Consider the following 13,636-nt stretch of genomic DNA (forward strand, 5'->3'; position numbering starts at 1 on the left):
ACTTTGGACTCGATGTGTTCAGATGATAGGTGGATGATTTAATTAATAACACGTGAAAACGGTAAAGTATTTAATTTTACAGAAAATGAAATGAAGACTAGAAATGTAGAAGTAGAAGTTGAAGTTAGGAAGCACAGGTCAGAACTGATTTTAGTTTTCGAAAAGAGATTGTAGAAAGGGTGATAAGGAGGAGTTAGAAATAAGTGATTAAAGTAGGGAACCAATAAGTTGCTAGTGAAATCTGGAAATGACGATTAGAAGAAATACCAAGAAGTTAAGTTTGAACTGAAATAACCGAAGAGACCCATCATAAAATAGCAATTAGGAAAAGTAAGGATTATAGATGTCATGCAGTTAGTATACAAGGGTTGAAATGTTATTAAGAGATTATAGGAAAGTACGAAGGCAATTAAATAGTCGTTAAAGCGAGCAGGTAAATAGTAAGTATAGAAATAGAATTATAAGGGAAGAATATTTACACAACAATAATATAACACACAATGAAATTTACAATGATAACAATACACAAAGATATTTACAAAAATTCCAAACACACAAATACAGTTTTCACAGACATCAACAAATATACAAACATACACTCAACACTTCACTTTAAAAAATAATAATTGTTTCTATAAAAAATTATAAAATCGCCACACTGTTAAAAAAATCTAGGAACCCTATGCAAGAAATTGTCGTTACAATAAAAAAGGCTTACTTTAAGATTACAGCATCAACATTACTTTTTATATACCATAATAAGGATGCCGCTATCGTTACTAATTTTTTAAGCGTATTAAACAAAATCATATTTATCGACGCAAAGCAGCTGTTAAAAACATTACCAAGCAGAAGCGGTAAAAACCATCAAATTATTATTTTACCGAAATGGCTTTTTTCCTGACCACACACCGATAATTTATGGTAATAAGGAGTTAATGGAAAATGTCTCGGTTCTATTTTAAATTCCTGGCGTTTTAACGACCTTCCTAAATTTCGTTATAGATTCTTAAAATTGACTATAAAAACCATGTAAATTGATAATACATGTAGAATAAAGCTTATTTTATGTTTTAAAGCTACAGTAAATTATTTATAGGATGTTTATCGTATTGTTGTTGAAATATACTACGAATAAAACAAGATATTAATCAAAGCATATATTTCTGTAACATATTGCATTATTTTAAAGTTAAACTTTGTTTGTTTTTTGTTTCAGGTAAGAGATTTAGCCAAATCTTTTCATGGAATGTAGGAATACGTTTACAGGTAACCTTTTTTTAGCAGTTTTACATAGTGCTGCCGAGTGGAAATTTTGAGGCATACTAAAAGATCACCTCGGACTACGATCCTAATAACTTATAGTTAGAGATAATTACAAGTGCATCTTTGGAAACTCCCCCTCTCCCCCACGTAAGACTGGATGAGATTTTGCTCGACCCCTTCTCCCCTAAACGCCTCACGTAATTAATGGACTCCTCCTTGTTCAGTATAGACAAATGTATACTTGGCTGTTCAGTACTGCACTAAATTTGGAGAAATGTTAGTCTGCCAAACCTTGCCACTTGAATGCTAAGCAATGGTTTAGACCATTGCTTAGCATTCGGGAGGACGCTGGTTCGATTCCGGGTCCGTCTGCCTCGGTCCAAGTTTTTCTGTGGTTTCCTTGATTCACTTAGGCAAATGCTGAAGCAGTAATATTCCACAGATAATCTTTCATTCTCTTCTGTCTTCATTACGTCCGTCTCATCTTTCTAACCCGAACCACCACCCACCCATTCCCACGATTCCTGAAAGCAGGCTGAAGAGGGCCTTTCGGCCTACCTTCCGGCGTAGTCCGGAGGGACTGCCCGCCCACCAGCATTACTGGCTAGTGGGAATGAAACACCCAAAACTTTTTTTTTTGCCACTTGAAGATTGACTGGTTTCCCAATAGTAGTCCAGGTCAGGACTTGTCATCAACTCCGCAATTTTCTATATGGGTATTCGTTGATTTTCTAAATATAACTCGATTATTTTGAATTGTTATCTTGGAGCAACAGATTACAAGAAAAACAATAAAAAAAACATTATCTATCACATGTTTTAAAAAATTGTCCGGTGGCTTGTAAGTTCGTACAAGTTTACGTACCATATCCGTCACTTGCAGTTTACATATTTATGTAAATATGAATTTCGTCGGTTGCAGTTTGCATATGCCTTTCTTAACAGATCTTTACGATGCCGCAGACTGTTGTTGAGTCACGTATTGTCATCCGGGTCACGTGGTAATATCGTTATTATACAGGCAGCACATTTCGATACGAATCTTGTCTTCCTTATTACCGAAGCTATTCGTTCGGTTGGCAGCAGCGCTGTTCGCAATTTATGCGAGCATCCTTCTTTTAGAGATGTCCTTCCTCCTACTCCATCTTGTTATCCTCGTTCGAGATCCCTCACAATACTCTTAGTATTCATGTTTTCGGGAACGTAAACCAGCATTCCGTTCTTGTAATATTCCATGGACTACGGCTTATTAAAAATTCCTATCGAATTAATTGCATGTCAAAAATGTTGACAACTTCAAAGAACTTGAGTCTAAAAGAACCCGGATGGCACAATAATTACGAAAAAATATTGTCACCGGTTTATTAAACGATATTAAGTAACTTGAGTATTTATGAAGTTGAAGCACACAATTTTTGAAACTTTATATTAGGTATATAGACTAATAAAAGATAAAGCAACATAGCTATTTCACTTCGTACATGGTATTTACATGAGATAATGGAATAAAATTTCCACGTGTAGGTTTTCTGATTGTTATATAAATTTTTGGAGATTTAAATTACGATTAAAAAATTCAAAATAATGTTTTGTTTATTTTACTTGTTAATTTCTAAAATCTCAAATAATTAAATACATTTTTTTTCTGATTAAAATGCTCTCCATTGATCTAGATCTGAATTGTTTAATTTGCTTTGTATACAATGTTCTCTTATCTTAAAAAGATCTTGTCGTTTGTCCAATATAAACGTTAATATGATAAATGACAGATACGCACCAGTAGACCGTACTGTGCATAAACATAAACCATTATATGTACAGATAGGTACATGTAAGGCAAAACATTCACTGAGCATATAAATTACAAATTTCTTTGTCCGCATTTTTATTATATCGCAAAACCGAAAATTCTTTCAAATGCTTTCGGTCGTCTATTCATACAAATAATAAATTAATAAATGAAAATTAAAGCATTTCAAGATGTTACACTTTGTTAAAAATTTTTTAGTGGTTGAAAAAGTATATTCCACACGTGCATCAAAATTTAGTGACAATTCTATGTTCGACGAACTTTTTGCCTTACCTACTTATATGACAACAATAAAGATTATTATTAATTTATAGTGAACCGCCTTAATTTGATATTTATTTCCAATTCTACCGCAAAAAAAATATTACATAGAAGGGAAAACTGCTGCAATGCTTTTAAATATAAAGCAGAACATGATACTAATCACATTGATAAAATGTTTTAAATATAAATAAATGTTTGTAATAAAAAGAGAATAAATAGTATTTGATTACTTGAATAAGAGGAATAAATTTTAATGTATAAAATTGTTGATATAATTTGATATTGATGAAGTAATATTGAAAAACAAATAAGGAAAAAAGAAATAAAAATATTGAAATTTATTATATATTTCTTAACAAACAGCCTGCGAACAATCTGTTTTACAGTCGGTGTGTTCTTTAATTTTTGTGTTTTTGTTTTTTTGCTTTTGATTTTAATGGCGTTTTAAAAAATCGGCCATTACAATATTATTTTCGCGAACCCCCTCTGCAAACATTGCGAACCCCCAGGGGTTCGCGAACCACCGGTTGGGAATCACTGGTCTACACTGTACACTCATTGTCAGTTACAAATAAATCCTTTATGCAGAGAAGTGATAGAATGTTCACGTCCCAGGTGCTATTCTCCGAACGGCAACCACAATAACGTTTCCCTCGAGCTTTCCGCGAAACGGAATTGTAAAAATGGTTCTGAACCGCGACACGCAAGAAGCGATACCTCTCAAGTACGCATATCGCAGCGGTTCTGTTCATTTTTATGCAAACTATATTTCGGGGACGATGTCGGTGAAGGAACAAGTGTCTCCAACGAAATGGGTGGAAATTGTCGCGCGTGAAATATATATTTCCATGCAAATGTAATACAATACACCGGCTGTAGTAAGGCAGCCGCCTTTATGGACTTCCGTAAGCCGATTTGAACGTGTTCTTTCTTTTATTGACCTCATAAATTTCGCTATGTATATTGTCGAAGAAGAAAATAAAAGTGTTTGGCATTTTCTTACAACCCGAAACCACGGTATAAAACTCACTTGTAAAACGAAGGGAACACATTTAGATAAAGAAATCGTATAGTGACTCAACAATATACTTGCAGAAAATTTGCTGCTTCGTGGACAGATTATTTAAAAAAATATAGGCCAGTGTTAATCGAATTTGACACTGAGGGTTCCGTACAAACTTGTAGGTATGTAAATAATTCGTCTGTCCATCGACACTCGAAGGTATCTCCCGCTCTTCCGCGTATGTTTCAGTACGCGTACGTATCAGTCCCCAAAACGTATAAGAACAATTAAAAAATGATTTTTTACTGGGTGTAACTACAAATTTACAGTTTTCACTCTATTTGTGCTATAAGGCACTGCTTCTTGCCAAATTTCATGGAAGTGTGGTCAATTTTTATTTACGTGTTCGTATTCCTCTCATCATCATCATAAGGTCATCAGTCTTTAGACTGGTTGGACACGTACCTCCACTCTTCCCTATCCTGAGCTAAACTTCGCATTTCCCTAAAACTAGAACAGCCCACATCCTTAACTGTTTGCGAAGAGTAATCTAATCTAGGTCTGCCTCTACCCCTCCTAACTCCTGTTTCTGTCTCTAATATGTCTCTGACTAGACCTTCATGCCTGAGAAGGTGTCCTACCAACCTATCTCGCCTATTTTTTATTGACTTCCACAGAGTCCTCTGTTCTCCTACTCTTTCCAATACCTCTTCATTTCTAACCTTTTCTACCCACGATATCCTTAACATCCGCCTATAACACCACATTTCGAACGCTTCTAACCTTTTCTTTTCCGCCGCTCCCACTGTCCATGTTTCACACCCGTACAACGCCGTGCACCAAACATACACCTTTAACAACCTTTTTCGAATTTCTCATTTAACCGTTCGCGAGCATAGAAGTGACTTCTTTTTATTAAAGGCGACACGACCCTGCGCTATCCTCTGCTTTATATCCCTACTACTCCTTCCATCCTCACTTATCTGACTTCCTAGGTATCTAAAATCAGCCACTTCTTCTAATTTTTCGTCTCCTATCTTTATATTCGCTCTTTCCCTACTTTTTCTTCCCTTGTATATCAGTATTTTAGTTTTACTTTTATTTATTTTCATACTTATAACGATAATTAATTTTTTCGGGTTAAGAAGCGGATACCAACCTAATTAAAAATCATCACTAAGATATAGTTCGAGTTTTTGTGTCGATGCATGTATATACATTATACATACGTATGTCGTTCATTTGGTTTGAAGAATTTGAAAGTTCATTTTTATTGTTTTATACGTATGGTGTTAGATTCTATCAAATCTCTGCAGAATAAATTACTTTTTTCCTTAGATTATTTACTCATACCTTTACCAGGTAGTTATAGCAGTCAGGAACTGTTCGAAAAACTTTCTCGTTTATTTCGTAGTATGATATGGAATTGTCAGGCATCCAAAATTAGATAAAATCGAATTGGCGTACACTTACACTGCATAAAAACCAACAACAATAGAAATTCCACCGAATTCAAGCCAATTTAACTTCAAGACCAAATGAACGTTGATGAATCGTGCGACAGGCACGTCTAGCGTTTCAAAAAAGTTTCACTTCCAAATGGCGATTTGTCTTTTTGTCCCCGGGCAGTGAACAATTTATCAGCAACTAACTGGCGCGGAGCGGCACGGTGCGGCGATGCGATTTCTCCAATAACGGTGACAAGTAACTTTTTCACATATTCTCGTCGTATCGTACCGTTGTTTGTTACAAGAACGTGATTTTGCTTGGGTTCGTATGTGTACGAAGTTGTTGCGTGTTTATATTCGAGTTGCTGAACGTCCACCAATGCGACAGCTGAAGAAGTTAAATCTTTAAGCTCCGACTCGTTGTTGAGGTGGTATTTGACGCCCACATTTAACAATTTCTTTTTTCTTTACACAACGCTCTAAAACTAACGGAACTAACGGAACGCTTCGTTCGAGGGAGAACCCTTATGTATGTGACTTGGCCCAAAAAGGACGCAATACCAAAGTAGTTTGGAACAAAAATGAATGTTTCTGTTTTTGCCATTTATTTGATTATAATGGAACTTTGGTGGGTTGTTGGGAACATTCTAAGAAACAAAAAAAACACTCATTTTTGTGTATTATTACGGAATTGCCCGGGTAACGCTGGGAATTATTAGATCTAAGTTATAATCTATGGTCGTTTATAACAGCTAAATTTAATTTATTATACAAAAATAAAAAAAAGGTTTAATTTAAATATCACTATTAATTATCGAAAAGATAATCCTAACTAATATTATAAATGGGAATGTGAGTTTGTTACCATTTCACGCTTTAACTATTAATCCGATCATTATGAAATTTTGTATACACATTGATAGGGGTACAGACAAGAACATAGGGTACCTTTTATTTAGATAAAAAATGCTGTTCCGGAGGGATAGAAACATTTGTTTTCATTTCGATAAAGAACTGTAAATGTCATTCTGCGCAAAATGTATGTTTAACCTATACTATTACAAAATTTAGTTTTATCCTGATAACCCTGGTGAGGACTAGGCAATTTACTATTTATTGTATTTTCGATTATTGTTGACACGTATTTAGGACGTCAACGCGAGCGAAGCCGCGGTTAACTGCTCCTATACTATAATTTAGAATAAATGTAACAGCGCACTTTTAGTGAAACAAGGTTTTACATTTAAAGTAACAAAAAAATAACTATTGTGACAGATTCACATGATTACGTGCGGTTTATTATTAAATTTGATAAAGGATACAGGAAACTGAAACATAAATAAAGGCCGGTTGTCTATAAACCAGAAACGAAATTCGCTAGTTAGCAATTTTGCGTATTAAAATTTACGTTATTTTGTCAGTTTTTCTTTTGTGTATTTATATTTGATTTGCCCAAGTAAACAACGGAGTATTTTTTTTTTACTTCAGTGTCATTTAGTTTCCGCTGGTTCTATTATTGGTCTGGTTCCGATTCCCTAACATTCATGTTTTTTTCCATGATTGTTCACGATTTATGCATCCTTCTTTGTAATGGATTTATTTGTTATTATTTTTATAAATTACTAGCTGTCCCGGCAGACTTCATACTGCCCCAATCGATATATAAAAGACCTAAATTTTTGTATAAAATAAACTTAGTTGACAAATGTCAAATATTATGGTTGCGTTCAGAAATTTAATTTGACAAAACTTAAGATTTATCAAACTACATAAAAATAATCTGAAAGATAGTTAACAACTTTCATATTTATTCACCTTTTAAACCTTCCCTGGACTTCCACAAATAATTCAAGACCAAAATTAGCCAAATCGGTCCAGCCGTTATCGGGTTTTAGCGTGTCTAACGAACAGCAATTCATTTTTATATATATATAGAATAGAATATATAGATATAGATAGATAGATTATATACATTTCAAGACTTGGCGAATTGAAAATTTAAAAAGTCCCAATAAGATAAGTTTGTAAGTAAGCACTAAAACAGGTAGAAATTTTCATAACTACTTTGTAAACATATTAATTGTACTTTTCTTGTTCTGATTCTAGATGATAAAGTTAAATAATTAAGCTGAAGTTTGTTACGTATAATGGTAGGTGTTACAGCTTTATGATTATATCACGTTATGCATTTTTGGGCATATGTGGCCCATAAAATACACCCTCTCATTTCAAACTTTAATTTCACCGGGCGACAATAACGTCAAATATTTAGTGAGGAGCGAAGTACATATTACGAATATACATGCATATGAAATTTATTTAGGTAGCAATTCTGGAGGGGTGCTTCATGTAGACCTGTGCACTCTGTGTGTCACTCTAGAGGTTTTCTCTTCTGCTATATAACCGTACATTTTTCATGTAGCTATCTCGCCCTGTAAAAGCTCTCAACCTAAACCCGTCATCTCGTACGTTTTACCTACCATTTAAATTAGCTGCAGATGTTTTACGTTTTATTTTTTTGGACGGGAGAAACCACCCGTTAGTATGTGTCGGCGGGGAAAACCCGACTGTTTGTTTTCAGGATTTTCATTAGGGCTTTAAACTTGCCCGTTGTGTACATGGCTTTTTTTAATCCGACAGATCCCTGGAGCGAAGTTTTAAATGTTAATGGAATCACACGTTCCCTCTGATAGCAGTCAGACTGTTTCTAAAACAGGGAACATCAAAGGATAGTTCTGGAGGGTCGACATTCTGTAAATCTTATTGAACTCGGACGAAGGGTTGAGCTAACGGATGAGGTCACTTACAACGTTATACATCACTTACAATAATGTGGCAGTAGGTTATCTTTAGGGTTTTGTGCCAATTGTAGTTATTAACAATGTTTGAAAGAGTTCGGTTAGTTCCAAACTTGGGATCTTCTCAGGAAGACAGTGAGATAACTCAAAATGTATATTTAAATGTTGTAATCGTCAATTAAAAGAACAGGAACAGGAAAAGGTCTGTAAAAACTGAAACGTAAACAAACTGTCTGTTTAATTTTTAACAGCCACGTACAGATCTTTCGGCGAGTCTAGAAGGAAAAGCCATAAATCATTTTTACGACGGGGTAGGTATAAAGATGGAAAAGGGTGCTTTCTCAATCAATACGGTATGATTCGATTTAGATGGAATCCAACATGATATTTGCAGTGGCGTACAGAAAAATTACATAGCGTTAAGAAAGAAAATGTTTGTTTTTTAACCTGCTGTTAATTTTTTTGCATTACTAACAATATTCCATTTTTGCGAACAATTTGTACGACAGTCAACACAAAACGATAACATTAGTGTCACAGTAAAAACGAAGACCTGTTTGGTGATTACCAAATGAAATTAATCTGTTTACGAGTGAAGTAACTATTTCTAAATATTAATTAATAAGAATCGGTGCATGTTTTCAATACAATTACAGTAAAAGGTAATTAACAGATTATATATATTATATAATAATTGTCCATATTAATTTCATTTTAAGGGTTGACAAGGACACATTTCCTTAACTCGACATTTACTTTGTAACTAATATCATTTTGTGTTGACTGTTGTATAGGTTTTTTAGCAAAATTGAATATTGTCAATAAAACAAACATTTTTTTTTTCTTAACGCTACGTGATTTTTGTATACGCCACTGCAAATATCATGTTGGATTCCATCTGGATTGTGTCATATCGTATTGGCTGAGAAAAGGTCCTTTTCCATCTTTGTACCTACCCCATTGTAACAATGATTTATGGCTTTTCACTATTTACTTTAAATGTATTAGTTGTGCNTTAATTAATAAGAATCGGTGCATGTTTTCAATACAATTACAGTAAAAGGTAAGTAACAGATTATATATTATATAATAATTGTCCATATTAATTTCATTTTAAGGGTTGACAAGGACACATTTCCTTAACTCGACATTTACTTTGTAACTAATATCATTTTGTGTTGACTGTTGTATAGGTTTTTTAGCAAAATTGAATATTGTCAATAAAACAAACATTTTTTTTTTCTTAACGCTACGTGATTTTTGTATACGCCACTGCAAATATCATGTTGGATTCCATCTGGATTGTGTCATATCGTATTGGCTGAGAAAAGGTCCTTTTCCATCTTTGTACCTACCCCATTGTAACAATGATTTATGGCTTTTCACTATTTACTTTAAATGTATTAGTTGTGCAGGTAAATATTAACTATTATTATTGACCTAATCACATAATTTCGATCGTCAGAAATTTGCGATTATAGACACGAATTAAACCTTTACGATTGTGTAAGTGATACATTTGCGAAGAAATTCAGACACATTGATCTTCATTACAATTAAATTTAAGTCATAAGTAATGTTTGTTATATTAACAGATAGGTACTAACTTGCCTTTTTGTGTCTATTTCTATAATCGTTACCACAATGGACAGAAATGCTATGCCATTGATCAAGTGCTTTCTTTTTACACAAACGACGTGAAATGGTATCGAAGCAGAAGACCGTAGAATTAATTGAATTAACATTCAGAAAATAGGTTAACTACAAAACATTTATTTTATTGCAAACCACCACTGGGGTAGACAAACACCACAACTAATTTTGTAACTGGAAGCAACTAGCCGGAACTTAACAATTAATATTAAGTATAAAATAAAAGATAAGGCTAGTAGTTTTCTTATTATCTTTTCTGTTTCACTAATCCTCATTTTTACGTCTTGGGGTGACTTCTTGTAGCACTGTTCCGGTTTTAGCGCTGATGCTTCTCCTGGACCGTATCCCGTGAGTGAAAATCCCGCTTCACTATTTGTGAACAGTTATGTAATCTAGGTCTACCTTTACTCCAATTAACTCCTGCTTGTAGGTATTTTTAAAATGTCTCTCATTACTCCTTCATGCCTGAGAAGGTGTCCTACCAACTTATCTCGCCTATTTCTTATTGACTTCCATTTTAGTGACCTCTGTTATCCTATTCTTTCTAATACCTTTTCATTTATAACCTTTTCTATCCACGGCATTTGAACTATCAAAAATTTTAGTTAATGAAGTGATGTAGGTACTGCATAATACTGAAACATATTTAAGCGAGGCAGCGATAAGCGAGACTTTACATACACTGTACACTAAAACTAAGTTGATGTGCGAATGTGAAGCAACCCCTCCCCCTGGGTCTTACATTTACCCTACTCGTAACTCTATTTGACTACGCCTAAAACGATGTAACCTGCAATTGTCTGGCCCCCGTCATATTTTATAATCTATGTTACAGACGAGTTCAATGTTCTATTGACATTATTTTTATGAATAGCCGATGGCGTAATCTCAATCTCTCAGTGATGTTAAAGTGTCTATTTCCGGTGTACTGATGAGAATTAATAAGCTCGGAATCGCGACCCACTTCTGGTGGTTTCTATAAATTGGTCACCAAGAACTTAACGTTCTTAGGCCCCGTTTGAGTTCAACTGTTAAAGTAATTCGTATTTTCGTAGCTTTTGTCGACAAGGGCTGTGAAATCTGTCAGCAAGATCTCGTTTTCTGTCGCGCCCCATTACCGTTACAACACACTTTTCTGCAAACACCTTTACTTCTGATTGACGTTTGTGCTCCTCCCATCGCTTTTCTTAGCCACTTGAGCAATGAACTTTAAAACGCGAGTGACGAGTGAATACCTTGTTTCCTCAGCACGAAATACGCCTACGCGATATACGAGGGTGGATTGATAAGTTTCCGGCCTAACCAAGAGATGACGCCACTAGGCCTACCTTGAGGTGACATTCTATAGTACCATCCTTGGATAGCTTGTAGCTATAGTTTCAGCCCGATCTCCTTGCTAGTGTAGGTTTGACAGCACGCTGAACAAGACGCCTCTGTGGTTTTCGTAAAAATGGAAAAGCAGGAAAATCGTGCTGTCATCAAATACTTTTATTTGAAGGGGTTAACGCCGAAGGAAATTAAAAAAGAGATGGACTCAACACTGGGGACATCCTCCCCGTCATATTCAACCGTTAAGCAGTGGGTTTCCGAGTTTAAAAAGGGTCGTGTGAGCACCTCTGATGGGCCTCGCTCAGGACGCCCCGTTGAGGTCACAACTCCAGATATGATCGAAAAAATTCATCAAATAGTGCTGGGAGACCGCAGATTGAAAGTGCGTGAGATAGCTGAGACCTGTAAGATGTCATATGAACGTGTGCAACATATTTTGCACCAACATTTGCATATGGAAAAGCTCTGTGCAAGATGGGTGCCGCGTTTGCTAACAGTCGACCAAAAATTGATTCGAAAAAACATTTCTACCGCAAATTTGTCATTGTATAAGCGTAATCCAAGCGAATTTTTGCGTCGATTCGTAACCGTTGACGAAACGTGGGTCCACCACTACACTCCTGAAACCAAAGAACAGTCTAAACAGTGGATTGGACCAGGGGAACCAACTCCAAAGAAGGCAAAAACAATTTTTTCGGCGAACAAGGTTATGGCTACTGTTTTTTGGGATGCAAGAGGTATTATATACATTGATTACCTTGCAAAGGGTAATACTATCACTGGTCAATACTACGCAGACTTATTGCAACGTTTGAGCCACGAGGTGAAAATTAAACGACCTCATCTGGCGAAGAAAAAAATCTTGTTTCATCACGATAACGCACCAGCGCACACGTCAATCGTTGCGACGGCTAAAATCAACGATCTAAAGTTTGAATTGATGCCGCACCCTCCTTACTCTCCAGACCTAGCCCCGAGTGACTATTTTCTGTTCCCTAATCTCAAAAAATGGCTTGGCGGTAAGAGATTTGCGGACAATGAAGAAGTAATCGAAGCTGTAAATGGTTATTTTGAGGAGCTTGACGAATCAGTCTATAGAGATGGCATTAATAGACTGGAACACCGCTATGAGAAATGTATCAGCCTTGGAGGAGATTATGTTGAGAAATAAAAAAAAAAAATTTTTAAAAACCTTGTTTTTCTTGGTCAGGCCGGAAACTTATCAATCCACCCTCGTACAAGCAATGTGGGTACGTATTATATGTACAAATGTGGTTTGTGCTTATCATTAGTGCTTACTGAGGTTGAAATAAGAACTTGAAGAAACGCTTTAATAAAATGTAGTAAATAGGCAGGCACGCTTAAGAGTATTTAGTGGATTGTGGTATTGAGAAGCTGATTTAAACTGCTAAGGTTTTGTATTTTCTACGTTGCTTCCGCTTCTATATCTGCGGTGTATATCCAAGCTTCCCATGGGATTTCACCATCTTGTCTCGCTTCTTTCATTTTTGCCAATGTTTTTATTCCCATTCTAGTCTCCTCAATTTATATTGCCTCTTTTTTCTCATTGTATCTTTTCTTTCCTTGCTTCCTCCATGTTATTGTCTCCGAAATGCCCACTTCGATTCCTTTTTTTATCACTTTCGTTTCCTTATCCGATATCCGTATTTCTTCATCTATTATATTTTTGTACACAACTATAGCCGTTTTATCAACATTTCTTCCTCTTGTCTTTCACCATTTGTTCTAACCTCTTTTGTATTCATCTCTCTTTCACAGTCATATCAACTTGTTTTTACCACCTGTAATTTCTATTTCCATCAGTTCTCCATTTTAGCTCTAGATAGGCATCTTATTTCTTTATTTCCACCTTCAATCCCATCTTCTCTATTATAAATCTATCCAACTCTATCTTCTCATTGTCTTCATCCAACTGTATTTCTAAAATGATCAGCTTTTGATTTTGTTTTCTTTTCTAGTTCCATTTCCAATCTCCTTATTCTTTTCTTTTGTTCTTCTACTTCCTCCGCCACATGTTTTCCTATTTTGAGTTTTTCCTTTACTT

This window comes from Agrilus planipennis, unplaced genomic scaffold, assembly GCF_000699045.2.
Source record: "Agrilus planipennis isolate EAB-ADULT unplaced genomic scaffold, Apla_2.0 scaffold44, whole genome shotgun sequence".
In the NCBI taxonomy this organism is placed as follows: domain Eukaryota; kingdom Metazoa; phylum Arthropoda; class Insecta; order Coleoptera; family Buprestidae; genus Agrilus; species Agrilus planipennis.